We start from the raw sequence: 19,697 nt of genomic DNA on the forward strand, positions 1-19,697 counted from the left end.
AAGGGGCCCGGCCCGCCAGTCCCCATAGGTGTTCGTGGATCAGCCTCCCCGACAAAGATGCTCATAAGTTTGTCTTATCTTGTGATGAATGTCAAAGAATAGGTAACATTAGTAGACGTCAAGAAATTCCTATGAATTATTCTCTTGTTATTGAACCATTTGATGTTTGGGGCTTTGGCTATATGGGACCTTTTCCTACCTGTAATGGTTATACACATATTTTAGTTACTGTTGATTACGTTACTAAGTGGGTAGAAGCTATTCCAACTAGTAGTGCTGATCATAACACTTCTATTAAAATGCTTAAAGAAGTTATTTTTCCGAGGTTTGGAGTCCCTAGATATCTTATGACTGATGGTGGTTCACATTTCATTCATGGTGCTTTCCATAAGATGCTTGCTAAGTATGATGTCAATCATAGAATAACATCTCCTTATCATCCGCAGTCTAGTGGTCAAGTAGAGTTGGGCAATAGAGAGATCAAATTAATCTTGCAAAAGACTGTTAATAGATCTAGGAAGAATTGGTCCAAAAAACTTGATGATGCATTATGGGCCTATAGAACTGCATACAAAAATCCTATGGGTATGTCTCCGTATAAAATGGTTTATGGAAAAGCATGCCATTTACCTCTTGAACTTGAACATAAAGCATATTGGGCTATTAAAGAGCTCAATTATGACTTCAAGCTTGCCGGTGAGAAGAGGTTATTTGATATTAGCTCACTTGATGAATGGAGAACCCTAGCCTATGAGAATGCCAAGCTTTTCAAAGAAAAAGTCAAACGCTGGCATGATAAGAGGATACAAAAGCGTGAGTTTAACGTAGGAGATTATGTGTTATTATTCAACTCTCGCTTAAGATTTTTTGCAGGAAAACTTCTCCCAAAATGGGAAGGTCCCTACGTTATCGAGGAGGTCTATCGTTCTGGTGCCATAAAAATCAACAACTTCGAAGGCACAAATCCGAGGGTGGTAAACGGTCAAAGAATTAAACATTATATTTTAGGTAATCCTATCAACATTGAAACTAATATTATTGAAACCGTAACCCCTGAGGAATACATAAGGGACACTTTCCAGAACGTTCCAGACTCCGAAAAGGCATAGGTATGTGGTACGGTAAGTAAAACGACTCCAAAACAACTCCAATGGCAATTTTTATCTGTTTTGGAATATTTAAGAATTTTAGGAATAAAGAAGTAGTCCGAAAGGGACACGAGGCTCCCACGAGAGTGGAGGCCCCCCCTGTAGGGTGCGCCCCCCTGTCTCGTGGGCACCTCGTGTGCCTCCCGGACTTCGTTTTCTTGTATGTTACGTATTTTGGTCGGTAAAAATTCATTATATATACTCCCGAAGGTTTTGACCACCGTATCACGCAAATATCCTCTGTTTGCGTTTCGAGCTGTTTCCGTTGCAGATTTAGAGCACCATGACTTCACCCTCCTCCAACAATGAAGACAAGGATGCTGTTGGAAATATGCCCTAGAGGCAATAATAAAAGGATTATTATTATATTTCCTTGTTCATGATAATTGTCTTTTATTCATGCTATAATTGTATTATCCGGAAATTGTAATACACGTGTGAATACATAGACCACAATACGTCCCTAGTAAGCCTCTAGTTGACTAGCTCGTTGGTCAACAGATAGTCATGGTTTCCTGACTATGGACATTAGATGTCAATGACAACGGGATCACGTCATTAGGAGAATGACGTGATGGACAAGACCCAATCCTAAGCATAGCACAAGATCGTGTAGTTCGTTTTGCTAGAGCTTTTCCAATGTCAAGTATCTCTTCCTTAGACCATGAGATCGTGTAACTCCTGGATACCGTAGGAGTGCTTTGGGTGTACCAAACGTCACAACGTAACTGGGTGACTATAAAGGTGCACTACAGGTATCTCCGAAAGTGTCTGTTGAGTTGACACGGATCGAGACTGGGATTTGTCACTCCGTATGACGGAGAGGTATCACTAGGCCCACTCGGTAGTGCATCATCATAATGAGCTCAAAGTGACCAAGTGTCTGGTCACGGGATCATGCATTACGGTACGAGTAAAGTGACTTGCCGGTAACGAGACTGAACGAGGTATTGGGATACCGACGATCGAGTCTCGGGCAAGTAACGTACCGATTGACAAAGGGAATAGTATACGGGGTTGATTGAATCCTCGACATCGTGGTTCATCCGATGACATCATCGAGGAGCATGTGGGAGCCAACATGGGTATCCAGATCCCGCTGTTGGTTATTGACCGGAGAGCCGTCTCGGTCATGTCTGCATGCCTCCCGAACCCGTAGGGTCTACACACTTAAGGTTCGGTGACGCTAGGGTTATTAGGAAGACTTGTATATGATTACCGAATGTTGTTCGGAGTCCCGGATGAGATCCCGGACATCACGTGGAGTTCCGGAAGGGTCCGGAGGTAAAGATTTATATATGGGAAGTTGTCATGCGGACACCGGAAAGTTTCGGGGGCATATCGGTATTGTACCGGGGCCACCGGAGGGGTTCTGGGGGTCCACCGGGAGGGGCCACCCCACTTGGTGGGCCACATGGGTCGCATTGGGCAGGGAACCAGCCCCTGGAGGGCTGGGCGCCCCCCCTTGGGCCCATGCGCCTAGGGTTGGGGGGGAACCCTAAAGGGGGCGCCCCCTTTGCTTGGGGGGCAAGCCCCCTCCCTGGCCGCCGCCCCCCTCTAGATCTCATCTAGAGGGGGCCGGCCCCCTTCCCCCTTCCCCTATAAATAGAGGGGTGTGGGGAGGGCTGAACACCTGATCCAAGGCGCAGCCCCTCCCCTCCCCAACACCTCTCCTCCTCCGTTGTGCGCTTGGCAAAGCCCTGTCGGAGTACTGCCTCTCCACCATCATCACGCCATCGTGCTGCTGCTGGAGCCTTCTTCCTCAACCTCTCCTTCCCCCTTGCTGGATCAAGAAGGAGGAGACGTTGTCTGTATCGTACATGTATTGAACGCGGAGGTGCTGTCCGTTCAGCACTTGGTCATTGGTGATTTGAATCACGGCGAGTACGACTCCATCATCACCGTTCCCTTGAACGCTTCGGCACGCGATCTACAAGTGGTATGTAGATGCAATCTCTCTCCCATGACTCGTTGCTTAGATGAACTCATAGATGGATCTTGGTGAAACCGTAGGAAAAATTTTAATTTTCTGCAACGTTCCCCAACAGTGGCATCATGAGCTAGGTCTATGCGTAGTTCTCTATTGCACGAGTAGAACACAATTTTGTTGTGGGCATAGATCTTGTCAACTTGCTTGCCGTTACTTGTCTTTTCTTGCTTCAGCGGTATTGTGGGATGAAGCGGCCCGGACCGACCTTACACGTACGCTTACGTGAGACAGGTTCCACCGACTGACATGCACTAGTTGCATAAGGTGGCTAGCGGGTGTCTGTCTCTCCTACTTTAGTTGGAGCGGATTAGATGAAAAGGGTCCTTATGAAGGGTAAATAGAAGTTGACAAAATCATGTTGTGGTTATTCATAGGTAAGAAAACGTTCTTGCTAGAACCCAATTGCAGCCACGTAAAAGATGCAACAACAATTAGAGGACGTCTAACTTGTTTTTGCAGCAATTGTCATGTGATGTGATATGGCCAAAAGTTGTGATGAATGATGAATGATATATTGTGATGTATGAGATCATGTTCTTGTAATAGGAATCACGACTTGCATGTCGATGAGTATGACAACCGGCAAGAGCCATAGGAGTTTTCTTTATTTTTTGTATGACCTGCGTGTCATTGAAGAACGCCATGTAAATTACTTTACTTTATTGCTAAATGCATTAGCCATAGAAGTAGAAGTAGTCGTTGGCGTGACAACTTCATGAAGACACAATGATGGAGATCATGATGATGTAGATCATGGTGTCATGCCGGTGACGAAGATTATCATGGAGCCCCGAAGATGGAGATCGAAGGAGCTATATGATATTGGCCATATCATGTCACTACTATATAATTGCATGTGATGTTTATTATGTTTTATGCATCTTGGTTAGTTAGAACGGCGGTAGTAAATAAGATGATCCCTTATAATAATTTCAAGAAAGTGTTCCCCCCTAACTGTGCACCGTTGCTAAAGTTCGTCGTTTCGAAGCACCACGTGATGATCAGGTGTGATAGATCCTTACGTTCACATACAACGGGTGTAAGACAGATTTACACATGCAGAACACTTAGGGTTAACTTGACGATCCTAGCATGTACAGACATGGCCTCGGAACACAGAGACCGAAAGGTCGAACATGAGTCGTATGGAAGATACGATCAACATGGAGATGTTCACCGATGATGACTAGTCCGTCTCACGTGATGATCGGACACGGCCTAGTTTACTCGGATTGTGTAACACTTAGATGACTAGAGGGATGTCTAATTTGAGTGGGAGTTCATTAAATAATTTGATTAGATGAACTTAATTATCATGAACTTAGTCTAGAACTTTTGCAAAATATGTCTTGTAGATCAAATGGCCAACGCTCATGTCAACATGAACTTCAACGCGTTCCTAGAGAAAACCAAGCTGAAAGATGATGGCAGCAACTATTCGGACTGGGTCCAAAACCTGAGGATCATCCTCATAGCAGCCAAGAAAGATTATGTCCTAGATGCACCTCTAGGTGAAGCACCCATCCCAGAGAACCAAGACGTTATGAACACTTGGCAATCACGTGCTGATGATTACTCCCTCGTTCAGTGCGGCATGCTTTACAACTTAGAACCGGGGCTCCAAAAGCGTTTTGAGAAGCACGGAGCATATGAGATGTTCGAGGAGCTGAAAATGGTTTTCCAAGCTCATGCCCGGGTCGAGAGATATGAAGTCTCCAACAAGTTCTATAGTTGTAAGATGGAGGAAAATAGTTCTGTCAGTGAGCACATACTCGAAATGTCTGGGTTGCACAACCGCCTGTCCCAGTTGGAGATCAATCTCCCGGAAGAGGCGGTCATTGACAGAATCCTTCAGTCGCTCCCACCGAGCTATAAGAGCTTTGTGTTGAACTACAATATGCAGGGGATGGTAAAGACCATTCCTGAAGTATTCTCAATGCTGAAGTCAGCAGAGGTTGAAATCAAGAAAGAACATCAAGTGTTGATGGTCAATAAGACCACTAAGTTCAAGAAGGGCAAGGGTAAGAAGAACTTCAAGATGGACGGCAAAGATGTTGCCGCGCCCGGTAAGCCAGTTGCCGGGAAGAAGTCAAAGAATGGACCCAAGCCTGAGACTGAGTGCTTTTATTGCAAGGGGAAGGGTCACTGGAAGCGGAACTGCCCCAAATACTTAGCGGACAAGAAGGCAGGCAACACTAAAGGTATATTTGATATACATGTAATTGATGTGTACCTTACCAGTACTCGTAGTAACTCCTGGGTATTTGATACCGGTGCCGTTGCTCACATTTGTAACTCACAGCAGGAGATTCGGAATAAGCGGAGATTGGCGAAGGACGAGGTGACGATGCGCGTCGGGAATGGTTCCAAGGTCGATGTGATCGCCGTCGGCACGCTACCTCTACATTTACCTACGGGATTAGTTTTAAACCTCAATAATTGTTATTTAGTGCCAAGTTTGAGCATGAACATTGTATCTGGATCTCATTTGATACGAGATGGCTACTCATTTAAATCCGAGAATAATGGTTGTTCTATTTATATGAGAGATATGTTTTATGGTCATGCCCCGATGGTCAATGGTTTATTCTTAATGAATCTCGAACGTAATGTTACACATATTCATAGCGTGAATACCAAAAGATGTAAAGTTGATAACGATAGTCCCACATACTTGTGGCACTGCCGCCTTGGTCACATTGGTGTCAAGCGCATGAAGAAGCTCCATGCTGATGGACTTTTAGAGTCTCTAGATTACGAATCATTTGACACATGCGAACCATGCCTCATGGGCAAAATGACCAAGACCCCGTTCTCCGGAACAATGGAGCGAGCAACCAACTTATTGGAAATCATACATACTAATGTGTGTGGTCCAATGAGCGTTGAGGCTCGCGGAGGATATCGTTATGTTCTCACTCTCACTGATGACTTGAGTAGATATGGGTATGTCTACTTGATGAAACACAAGTCTGAGACCTTTGAAAAGTTCAAGGAATTTAAGAATGAAGTAGAGAATCAACATGACCGAAAGATAAAGTTCTTACGATCGGATCGTCGAGGAGAATATTTAAGTCACGAATTTGGTACACACTTAAGAAAATGTGGAATCGTTTCACAACTCACGCCGCCGGGAACACCTCAGCGTAACAGTGTGTCCGAACGTCGTAATCGCACTCTATTGGATATGGTGCGATCTAGGATGTCTCTTACGGATTTACCGCTATCATTTTGGGGATACGCTCTAGAGACAGCTACATTCACTTTAAATAGGGCACCGTCTAAATCCGTTGAGACGACACCGTATGAATTATGGTTTGGGAAGAAACCTAAGCTGTCGTTTCTAAAAGTTTGGGGATGCGATGCTTATGTCAAGAAACTTCAACCTAAAAAGCTCGAACCCAAATCGGAAAAATGCGTCTTCATAGGATACCCTAAGGAAACCATCGGGTATACCTTCTACTTAAGATCCAAAGGCAAGATCTTTGTTGCCAAGAACGGATCCTTTCTGGAAAAAGAGTTTCTCTTGAAAGGAGTAAGTGGGAGGAAAGTAGAACTCGATGAAGTACTACCTCTTGAACCGGAAGGTAGTGCAGCTCAGGAAAACGTTCCTGTGGTGCCTACATCGAATGGAGAGGAAATTAATGATGATGATCAAGGTACTTCCGATCAAGTTGCTACTGAACTTCGTAGGTCTACAAGGACACGTTCCACACCAGAGTGGTATGGCGACCCTGTCCTGGAAATCATGTTATTAGACAACGGTGAACCTTCGAACTATGAAGAAGCGATGGCGGGCCCAGATTCCAACAAATGGCTAGAAGCCATGAAATCTGAGATAGAATCCATGTATGAAAACAAAGTATGGACTTTGACTGACTTGCCCGATGATCGGCGAGCGATAGAAAAGAAATGGATCTTTAAGAAGAAGACGGACGCGGATGGTAATGTCACCATCTATAAAGCTCGACTTGTCGCTAAGGGTTATCGGCAAGTTCAAGGGATTGACTACGATGAGACTTTCTCTCCCGTAGCGAAGCTTAAGTCCGTCCGAATCATGTTAGCAATTGCCGCATACTATGATTATGAGATATGGCAGATGGACGTCAAAACGGCATTCCTTAACGGGTATCTTAAGGAAGAACTATATATGATGCAGCCAGAGGGTTTTGTCGATCCTGAGAATGCTAACAAAGTATGCAAGCTCCAGCGATCCATTTATGGGCTGGTGCAAGCATCTCGGAGTTGGAACATTCGCTTTGATGAGATGATCAAAGTGCTTGGGTTTACACAGACTTATGGAGAAGCCTGCGTTTACAAGAAAGTGAGTGGGAGCTCTGTAGCATTTCTCATATTATATGTAGATGACATACTTTTGATGGGAAATGATATAGAATTCTTGGACAGCATTAAGGCCTACTTGAATAAGTGTTTTTCAATGAAGGACCTTGGAGAAGCTGCATATATATTAGGCATCAAGATCTATAGGGATAGATCGAGACGCCTCATAGGTCTTTCACAAAGCACATACCTTGATAAGATTTTGAAGAAGTTCAAAGTGGATCAGTCCAAGAAAGGGTTCTTGCCTGTACTGCAAGGTGTGAGATTGAGCTCGGCTCAATGCCCGACCACGGCAAAAGATAAAGAAGAGATGAGTGTCATCCCCTATGCCTCAGCCATAGGAACTATTATGTATGCCATGCTGTGTACCAGACCTGATGTAAATCTTGCCGAAAGTTTGGTAGGAAGGTACCAAAGTAATCCCGGCAAGGAACACTGGACAGCGGTCAAGAATATCCTGAAGTACCTGAAAAGGACAAAGGACATGTTTCTCGTTTATGGAGGTGACGAAGAGCTCGTCGTAAAGGGTTACGTCGACGCTAGCTTCGACACAGATCTGGATGACTCTAAGTCACAAACCGGATATGTGTATATGTTGAATGGTGGAGCAGTAAGCTGGTGCAGCTGCAAGCAGAGCGTCGTGGCGGGATCTACATGTGAAGCGGAGTACATGGCAGCCTCGGAGGCAGCGCATGAAGCAATTTGGGTGAAGGAGTTCATCACTGACCTAGGAGTCATACCCAATGCGTCGGGGCCGATCAAACTCTTCTGTGACAACACTGGAGCTATTGCCCTTGCCAAGGAGCCCAGGTTTCACAAGAAGACCAGGCACATCAAGCGTCGCTTCAACTCCATCCGTGAAAATGTTCAAGATGGAGACATATATATTTGCAAAGTACATACGGATCTGAATGTCGCAGATCCGTTGACTAAACCTCTCTCGCGAGCAAAACATGATCAACACCAGAACTCTATGGGTGTTCAATTTATCACAATGTAACTAGATTATTGACTCTAGTGCAAGTGGGAGACTGTTGGAAATATGCCCTAGAGGCAATAATAAAAGGATTATTATTATATTTCCTTGTTCATAATAATTGTCTTTTATTCATGCTATAATTGTATTATCCGGAAATCGTAATACACGTGTGAATACATAGACCACAATACGTCCCTAGTAAGCCTCTAGTTGATTAGCTCGTTGGTCAACATATAGTCATGGTTTCCTGACTATGGACATTAGATGTCAATGACAACGGGATCACGTCATTAGGAGAATGACGTGATGGACAAGACCCAATCCTAAGCATAGCACAAGATCGTGTAGTTCGTTTTGCTAGAGCTTTTCCAATGTCAAGTATCTCTTCCTTAGACCATGAGATCGTGTAACTCCCAGATACCGTAGGAGTGCTTTGGGTGTACCAAACATCACAACGTAACTGGGTGACTATAAAGATGCACTACAGGTATCTCCGAAAGTGTCCGTTGAGTTGACACGGATCGAGACTGGGATTTGTCACTCCGTATGACGGAGAGGTATCACTGGGCCCACTCGGTAGTGCATCATCATAATGAGCTCAAAGTGACCAAGTGTCTGGTCACGGGATCATGCATTATGGTACGAGTAAAGTGACTTGCCGGAACGAGACTGAACGAGGTATTGGGATACCGACGATCGAGTCTCGGGCAAGTAACGTACCAATTGACAAAGGGAATAGTATACGGGGTTGATTGAATCCTTGACATCGTGGTTCATTCGATGACATCATCGAGGAGCATGTGGGAGCCTACATGGGTATCCAGATCCCGCTGTTGGTTATTGACCGGAGAGCCGTCTCGGTCATGTCTGCATGCCTCCCGAACCCGTAGGGTCTACACACTTAAGGTTCGGTGACGCTAGGGTTATTAGGAAGACTTGTATGTGATTACCGAATGTTGTTCGGAGTCCCGGATGAGATCCCGGACGTCACGAGGAGTTCCGGAAGGGTCCGGAGGTAAAGATTCATATATGGGAAGTTGTCATGCGGACACCGGAAAGTTTCAGGGGCATATCGTTATTGTATCGGGGCCACCGGAGGGGTTCCGGGGGTCCACCGGGAGGGGCCACCCCACTTGGTGGGCCACATGGGTCGCATGGGGCAGGGAACCAGCCCCTAGAGGGCTGGGCGCCCCCCCTTGGGCCCATGCGCCTAGGGTTGGGGGGGGGAACCCTAAAGGGGGCGCCCCCCTTTGCTTGGGGGGCAAGCCCCCTCCCTGGCCGCCGCCCACCCTCTAGATCTCATCTAGAGGGGGCCGGCCCCCTTCCCCCTTCCCCTATAAATAGAGGGGTGAGGGGAGGGCTGAACACCTGATCCAAGGCGCAGCCCCTCCCCTCCCCAACACCTCTCCTCCTCCGTTGTGCGCTTGGCGAAGCCCTGTCGGAGTACTGCCTCTCCACCATCATCACGCCGTCGTGCTGCTGCTGGAGCCTTCTTCCTCAACATCTCCTTCCCCCTTGCTGGATCAAGAAGGAGGAGACGTCATCCGTACTGTACGTGTGTTGAACGCAGAGGTGCTGTCCGTTCAGCACTTGGTCATCGGTGATTTGAATCACGGCGAGTACGACTCCATCATCACCTTCCCTTGAATGCTTCCGCACGCGATCTACAAGTGGTATGTAGATGCAATCTCTCTCCCATGACTCGTTGCTTAGATGAACTCATAGATGGATCTTGGTGAAACCGTAGGAAAAATTTTAATTTTCTGCAACGTTCCCCAACAGATGCTTGGCTTTTGAAGATAGAGCTGAAAAGAGAAGAACCAAAAGAGATCAACAAGGATGAGGGGATCATGGAAGCCATGGAGGTTCAAGATCCGGCGGTGAAAGAAGAAGATATCCCTCAACCTTTACCTAACCTCTTTACTCCAACAAAGATTGAAGCTTTCAAGATGATTGAGTTAGCTCGCATACAGAACAAGTATCTCACACAGGAGAATATTCTGTTGAAGGATCATATTGCTGGGCTAAAGGGCATTATCCACAAGTTGGAGGAGCTTTTACGCTCAATGTGCGATTATCCACCGTCATCATCACCACCTCCATCACCTCCGAGGACATAATCACATGGGTATGGGCACTCCCCTTGGCAACTGCCAAGCTTGGGGGAGGTGCCCCGGTATCGTATCACCATCACACTCCTATCTTTATTGCTTTATTCAGTTCTATCCTTTTAGTAGTATCCTGATCTAGTAGATTGAAGTTTTGATATCAAGTAGTTTGAGTTTTTCTTTGTGATCTCTTTTTGTATTCGAGTCTGCGAGCTATCTATAATAAATATTAGTGTTGAGTCAAGGGCTTTGCTATGTGCTATGATCTTGAGAAAGTAGAAAGAAAAAAAGAGTTCATATTGATTTTATGGATAGTGATAACTTCACACATAGAAAGTATGAGGCATAAAAATTGTTGGGAGTTGATGAACATAGTGTTGGTCATTGTTGCAATTAATAGGAAGTGATAAGGAAAGAGAGGTTCACATATAAATACACTATTTTGGACATCTTTTATGATTGTGAGCACTCATTAAGTATGACATGCTAAAAGAGTTGACCGTGGACAAGGAAGACAACGTAATAGTTTATGTTTTATCACATCTCAGTTAAAGTATGTTGTCATTGACCTTCCGAACATGTTGAGCTTGCCTTCCCCCCTCATGCTAGCCAAATTCCTAGCACCAAGTAGAAATACTACTTGTGCTTCCAAATACCCTTAAACCCAGTCTTCCCATGAGAGTCCATGATGTCTACTACACAACCTTCTTCTTGTAGACGTTGTTGGGCCTGCAAGTGCACATGTTTGTAGGACAGTAGCAAATTTCCCTCAAGTGGATGACCTAAGGTTTATCAATCCGTAGGAGGCGTAGGATGAAGGTAGTCTCTCTCAAACAACCCTACAACCAAATAACAAAGAGTCTCTTGTGTCCCCAACACACCCAATACAATGGTAAATTGTATAGGTGCACTAGTTCGGCGAAGAGATGAAGATACAAGTGCAATATGGATAGTACATAAAGGTTTTTGTAATCTGAAATAATAAAAACAGCAAGGTAACAAGTGGTAAAAGTGAGCGTAAATGGTGTTGCAATGATAGGAAACAAGGCCTAGGGTTCATACTTTCACTAGTGCAAGTTCTCTCAACAATAATAACATAGATAGATCATATAACAATCCCTCAACATGCAACAAAGAGTCACTCCAAAGCCACTAATAGAGGAGAACAAACTAAGGGATTATGGTAGGGTACGAAACCACCTCAAAGTTATTCTTTTGGATCAATCTATTCAAGAGTTCGTACTAGAATAACACCTTAAGACACAAATCAACCAACACCCTAATGTCACCTAGATACTCCATTATCACCTCAAGTATCCGTGGGCATGATTATACGATATGCATCACACAATCTCAGATTCATCTATTCAACCAACACAAAGTACTTCAAAGAGTGCCCCAAAGTTTCTACCAGAGAGTCAAGAACGTGTGCCAACCCCTATGCATAGGTTCATGGGCGGAACCCGCAAGTTGGTCACCAAAACATACATCAAGATGCACATGATATCCCATTTTCACCACAGATAAGCATGGCAAGACATACATCAAGTGTTCTCATGAAAGACTCAATCCGATAAGATAACTTCAAAGGGGAAACTCAATTCATCACAAGAGAGTAGAGGGGGAGAAACACCATAAGATCCAACTACAATAGCAAAGCTCGGGATACATTAAGATCGTGCCATAGAGGGAACACGAGAGAGAACACGAGAGAGAGAGAGAGAGATCAAACACATAGCTACTGGTACATACCCTTAGCCCCAAGGGTGAACTACTCCCTCCTCGTTATGGAGAGCGCTGGGATGATGAAGATGGCCACCGGTGAAGGATCCACCCTCCGGCAGGGTGCCAGGAAGGGCTCCCGAGAGGTTTTGGTGGCTACAGAGGCTTGCAGCGGCGGAACTCCCGATCTATCTTCTCCGTGGATGTTTTTAAGGTACGTGGGACTATATAGGCGAAAGAAGTCGGTTAGGGGGTGCTCGAGGGGTCCACGAGACAGGGGGCGCGCCCAGTAGGGGGGGGGGGCGCTCTCCTATCTCGCGGGCTCCTCGAGGATCTTCTGACTTCATCTCCAAGCCTCCAGGATGATAATCTTCCAAAAAATCACGATGCCGGAGGTTTCATTCCGTTTGGACTCCGTTTGATATCCCTTTTCTTCGAAATACTGAAACAGGCAATAAAACAACAATATGGGTTGGGCCTCCGGTTAGTAGGTTAGTCCCAAAAGTAATATAAAAGTGTATAATAAAGCCCATAATCATTCAAAACAGATAATAAAATAGCATGAATGCTTCATAAATTATAGATACGTTGGATACGTATCAGTCCACCATATCTACCTATGGTTTGAGTAAGATCCTTCAAGTAAGTTGTCATCGGTGCAAGCAATAAAAATTGCTCTGTAATTATGTATGACTTATTAGTGCGGAGAAAATAAGCTTTGTACGAACTTGTTGTGGAAGTAATAAAAGCGATGGACTGCATAATAAAGGTCCACACACAAGGGCAATATAAAGTGACGTTCTCTTGCATTAAAATTTTATGCATCAACCCTAAAAGCGCATGACAACCTCTGCTTCCCTCTGTGAAGGGCCTATCTTTTACTTCATGTTTTTTACTTTATGCTTTTATTTTGCGCTTGAGTCAAGGTGATCTCCACCTTTCACTTTTTCATTTTATCCTTTGGCAAGCTCTTCGTGTTTGAAAGATCATGATATACATATCCAATTGGATGTTCGTTAGCATGTGCTATTATTGTTGACATCACCCAAAGGTGAATACGTTGGGAGGCAACACAATAAGCCCCTATCTTTCTTAGTGTCCGACTGAAACTCCATAACCATAAAGTACCGCGTGAGTGTTAGCAACTGTAGAGGACTACGAGATAGTTGAGTATGTGAGCTTGCTGAAAAGCTCTTTTATAGACTCTTTCTGATGTTACGATAAATTGCAATTGCTTCATTGACTGAGATTATAGTTTGCTAGTTCCCAATGAAGTTTCTAAACCATACTTGACATTGTGAATTGCTTGTTACTTAAGCATAGGAAATCATATGACAAAATCTATATATGTTGTTGTTATTAGAATGATCATGATGCCCTCATGTCCGTATTTTATTTTTATCGACACCTCTATCTCTAAACATGTGGACATATTTTTTGATTACGGCTTCCGCTTGAGGACAAGCGAGGTCCAAGCTTGGGGGAGTTGATACGTCCATTTTGCATCATGCTTTTATATCAATATTTATTGCATTATGGGATATTATTACACAATATATCTCATTACTTATGACTATTCTCTCTTATTTTACAAGGTTTACCATGAAGAGGGGGAATGCCAGCAGCTGGAATTCTGGCTGGAAAAGGAGAAACGTTGGAAACCTATTCTGCACAACTCTAAAAGTGCTGAAACTCCACGAAACAACTTTTCGGGATCTATAAGAATTTCTGAGTGAAAGAAATAGGCCAGGGGGCCCACACCCTGTCCAGGAGACATGGGGCGCCCCCCCTAAAGGGCGCACCCCCTATCTCCTGGGCCCCCTGGTGGGCCTCTAGCGTCCATCTTCTGCTATATCATCACTTTTACCCTAGAAAAAATCAAGGGCAAGCTTACGAGACGAAACTCCGCCGCCACGAGGCGGAACCTTGGCGGAACCAATCTAGGGCTCTGGCAGAGCTGTTCTGCCGGGGACACTTTCCTCCGGGAGGGGGAAATCATCACCAACGTCACCACCAACGATCCTCTCATCGGGAGGGGGTCAATCTCCATCAACATCTTCACCAGCACCATCTCCTCTCAAACCCTAGTTTATCTCTTTTATCCAATCTTGTATCCAAAACCACAAATTGGTACCTGTGGGTTGCTAGTGGTGTTGATCACTCCTTGTAGTTGATACTTATTGGTTTACTTGGTGGAAGATCATATGTTCAGATCCTTAATGCATATTATTACACCTCTGATTATGAACATGAATATGCTTTGTGAGTAGTTACGTTTGTTCCTGAGGACATGGGTGAAGTCTTGCTATTAGTAGTCATGTGAATTTGGTATTCGTTCGATATTTTGATGAGATGTATGTTGTCTTCTCCTCTAGTGGTGTCATGTGAACGTTGACTACATGACACTTCACCATTATTGGGCCTAGAGGAGGGCATAGGGAAGTAATAAAAAGATGATGGGTTGCTAGAGTGACAGAAGCTTAAACCCTAGTTTATGCGTTGCTTCGTTAGGGGCTGATTTGGATCCATATGTTTCATGCTATGGTTAGGTTTACCTTAATACTTTTGTTGTAGTTGTGGATGCTTGCAATCATAAGTGGGATGCTTCTCCAAGTAGGGGCAGTACCCAAGCACCGGTCCACCCACGTATCAAATTATCAAAGTATCGAATGCGAATCATATGAACATGATGAAAACTAGCTTGACGATAATTCCCAATGTGTCCTTGGGAGCTCCTTTCTCATTATTAGAAATTGTCCAGGCTTATCCTTTGCTACATAAAGGATTGGGCCACCTTGCTGCACCTTATTTACTTTATTTACTTGTTACTCGTTACTATTTATCTTATCATAAAACTATCTATCACCTACAATTTCAGTGCTTGCAGAAAACCTTATTGAAAACTGCTTATCATTTCCTTCTGCTCCTCGTTGGGTTCGACACTCTTACTTATTGAAAGGACTACGATAGGTCCCCTACACTTGTGGGTCATCAAAGCCCCACAAAGATGATCTTTGAGGAATTTGACATCCTCGATGCCAATGATGTGCTTCTTCTTCGCGAGTGTATGCAAGTTCCTCATCCCAGCATGACCAAGTCATCGATGCCATAACCAGCATTTTCAAGCTTTTGCAAGTAGACATGTGGCAAGCTGTGGTCCTGCAGAGAAATCAACAATATACAAGTCTCCTTTCCTAAAGCCTTCGAAGACTTTGGAGTTTTCAGATTCCATTAGCACAAGGCAACGAAGTTTGCCAAAGACAACAACCATATCAAGATCACAAAGCATTGAGACGGACATGAGGTTGTATCCTAAGGATTCGACAAGCATGAATTTGTCCATGTGTCGATCCTTTGAGATCTCAACCTTACCTAGAACCAATACCTTGCTTTTGCCTTTGTCAGCGTAGGTGATATGCTTCAGAAGAGATGGTGACAAATCAGTGTTCATCAACAAGTTCTTGTCACCAGTCATGTGATTTGTACATCCACTATCGAGGACCCACTCAGTAGCTTTGGGTTGTTCATCCTTGGCACCTTTTGCCATGAAGCAATAGGTGGGAGCATAGTCATCGACGCTTTTGTCAGCAGAGTTGGGGAGGTCATTTTCTTCCGTGTTGAAGATGGACTTGCCGACGTAAGCAGTAGCGAGGGCTAAGCTCGCCACACCAGAGTCTGACTCCTCAGATTCCTCCTCTTCCACATTTTCCTCAGATTCAACTTCAGAGTCCATTTCCTTGCCAATGAATTCCTGAGCCTTCTTGGAACTACTCTTCTTCTGAGATGAAGATTTTTAGGATTTTGATGATGAAGACTTTGAAGATTTCTTCTTCTTCTTTGAATCATCAGTATCGTCATCTTTGTACTTCTTCTTTCTTGATTCCTCTTCCCACAGAGGACAATCAGACATGTAGTGACCAGGTTTCTTGCATTTGTGGCAAGTTCTCTTCTTGTAGTCACGAGACGAGGAATCATCATTTCTTGAAGACTTTCCAAAACGACCACGGCGAGAGAACTTCTGGATTTTCTTCACGAGCATTGCTAGCTCCTGGCTCAGTTCTTCAGGATCACCAAGGCTGCTACCAGAGTCTTCAGCTTCAGCCTCAGATACTGCCTTGGCCTTCAGTGCATGTGATCTTCCGTAGATTGTTCCATAGAGATCTCTCTTCTCAGCAAGCTGGAACTCATGAGTGTTTAGCCTCTTGAGGATATCAGTGGGATCTAGTGACTTGTAGTCACCACACTCTTGAATCATCAGTGCAAGGGTGTTGAACGAGGTATCGAGTGACCTCAGCAATTTCTTCACCACCTCATGATCGGTGATGTCAGTGGCGCCAAGTGCTTGAAGCTCATTTGAAATGTCAGTGAGGCGATCGAAGGTTTGCTGAACATTTTCATTGTCGAGCCTTTTGAAGCGGTTGACGAGATTGTGAAGAACATCAACTCGGGAGTCGTTGAGTTGAGACTCCTTTGTTGACCTTGGACAACCCGTCCCAAATCAGCTTGGCAGTTTCCAAAGCACTCACTCTGTCGTACTGTCCTTTGCTCAGATGACCATATATGATATTCTTCGCTTGAGAATTGAGTTGCTTGAATCTCTTCACATCAGCAGAATTCGCAGATGGAGTGGCTGAGGGAACACCATTTTCCACAACATATCAGAGATCGTTATCAATTGCCTCAAGATGCATGCGCATCTTGTTCTTCCAGTAGAGGTAGTCCGTCCCATCAAAGGTAGGACACACAGCCGAGACCTTGATCATACCTGCAGTCGACATAACTAAAACTCCAGGCGGTTAAACCAAAATCACACAGAACAAGGGAGTACCTTGCTCTGATACCAATTGAAAGTGCGTTACGTCGACTAGAGGGGGTGGGTGAATAGGTGATTTTTATGAATTCTTCATTGAGGAATTTCAGGGTGAGGAAATTCCTAAGTGAAGAACTGCTTGCAGCGGAATAAGTACTCAGGTATAAGCATAACAAAGCAACAACATAGTCATCATGATGAAATGAAAGACAAACACAGAGTACAGAAAGTGTAAACACATGATAAGCAGGATGAAGACAAACTGACTGAAGAAATAGGATTGAGGAATTAGAGAAAGTCTTCAGTCAAAGTCTTCAAACAGTAATGATCAAGTACATGAACACATAACTGAGGAAATGAAAGGATTGAGGAAATAGAACCAGTAAGCTTGGTGAAGACAATGATTTGTTCGACCAGTTCCAACTGCTGTGACAGTTGTACGTCTGGTTGGAGCGGCTGAGTATTTAAACTCGAGGACACATAGTTCCGGACACACAGTCCTCACCGTATTCTCCTTGAGCTAAGATCACGAAAATCTCGCCCAACAGTAGTGGTAAGTCTTCACCGGTGACTTCCGAATCTTCACAAACTCGGTCACTCGGCAATCCACAATTCCTCTTGGATGCTCAGACCATGACGCCTAACCGTCTGGAGGATACACAGTCCTCAAAGGTAACAAGCGTCGGTTCCACGCAGGAACAATCTCTTCTATGATGCTCAATCACTTTGGGGTTTGTAGGTGTTTGGGTTTGGGTTTGGGTATTTCCTCACTTGATGATTTTCGCTCAAAGTCCTCGGAGGATGGGATGCTCTCAAATGACAAGTGTCAGTTTCTCTTGGAGCAGCCAACCAACTAGTGGTTGTAGGGGGTGGCTATTTATAGCCTAGGGAGCAGCCCGACATGATAAGACATAAATGCCCTTGGCTGATATGACCGTTAGGTGGTAGGATATTTTCGGGACAGCTGGCGCGCGGATCAGCAACGGTCAGATATCTAAGGTTTCAATTCCTCAGGGCTATCATGTTCCTCACTGTGTAGGCAATCCGCACTAGCGAATTCCTAACTCTTCAGTCAGAACAAATTCCTCAAAGACCAGAAGATCTTCATCTCTATCACTGAAGAAATTGACTGAACTGATATGAGATTTCCAATGGCTTCACTCGAAGGATTGGGTAGGTGTAGGATTTTAAGATGAGCATCACATGGAAATCAGTTTCCTTAGTATTACCTCGACCCCCTTTAACAGTACGGTGTTTCCTATGACTCAAGAAGAAGAAAACGAAACTATGAAAACAAAAGTCTTCACGTTTCATAATCCTCACATGAATATCCAAGTCTTCAAGGTCACACCAATTTCTTCATTTTCAAAGTCTTCAGTAGAACCAAAGTTTTCAGTAGAAGACATTCATTTTTAGGGGTCGACTTTCACTGTAAATATCAAACTCCTCATCGACTTATAGAGCCTGTGTACACTCACAAACATATTAGTCCCTTAACCTATAAGTCTTCAATACACCAAAATCACTAAGGGGCACTAAATGTACTTACAGAAGTTAAATCGCTAGCGACCGACAGGATACACATGGATCACGTATGTCGGGCACATAGGCTTCATGCCTATTGGGGTTCCCCTAGTTGCCAAGGTATGAGCTACCTGATTACAAACTCTAGGGTAATGCCCAGTCTTGCACTCCATGACTTACTAAAAATATAAACTTTTAGCCAATCAAGCACACATTGAAGTAGGGGAAATCAAAACCGTTATCATCAAGGATCTGTTTGAGCATAAGTGTATCGAATTTCATAAGGCTTTCCCAAGCTATATCGTGAAACGAAGGACGACTTCGGCCATAAGCACCTCAAATATTGCGCACTGCGAATATTTGGGAAAAAACCCTATAGTGAAGGCCCCCCACCCTCACACACGTGCATGATCCCTGAGCACAACCCCCGATCGCCATTTATCTCAATAGCCTTTTGTGAGTGACATCAACGTTGATCTTGATCTATTAGGTCGTTTGTGGCCTCCAGCAATTTCACACAAGCGTGCATGCTTCTCTCGTGTGAAAGCTATCAGCTTCTCCATCATAGCAATATAGCCTGCTCGATCTGGTGCTTGAGCAGATTTCTCTATCCTCCCGTCGCCCCCCTCCAGATCACCTTGGCATGTTGGCATTTGAACTAGATATGGCACATCCATGCTTCTTCATCGCATAATCATACCAAAAAGTCGCAGATGTGTAGTGTCACATTTGTTCGGAGAAAAACCTACATAACATCGCTTGCAGATTTCACATTACACCACTTGAAATCTTGAACTTCTGTTGGGCAACTTTACTGCCTTCAGTTGAGGGATCAAAATGTTCACTATGCGACTATGTTGTCTGGCTTACTCTCATCAAACAACATCTAAAACGATGATCGTGCTGAAGGAAAAAAAACTCGCCAATTATGACAGTTGTAGTTCGAAGTGACGTGTTTGGCCATTCGCTGCCGCTGAGGCTAGATGGTGGGCGAGAGTCGAGTTGGGTGAAGTTAAATGACAATGGCTCTTTTATCTTGGGTGAAATTAAATGATGATGCCTCTTTTATCTTGGA

This window comes from Triticum aestivum, chromosome 1B (assembly GCF_018294505.1).
Source record: "Triticum aestivum cultivar Chinese Spring chromosome 1B, IWGSC CS RefSeq v2.1, whole genome shotgun sequence".
Taxonomy (NCBI): Eukaryota; Viridiplantae; Streptophyta; class Magnoliopsida; order Poales; family Poaceae; genus Triticum; species Triticum aestivum.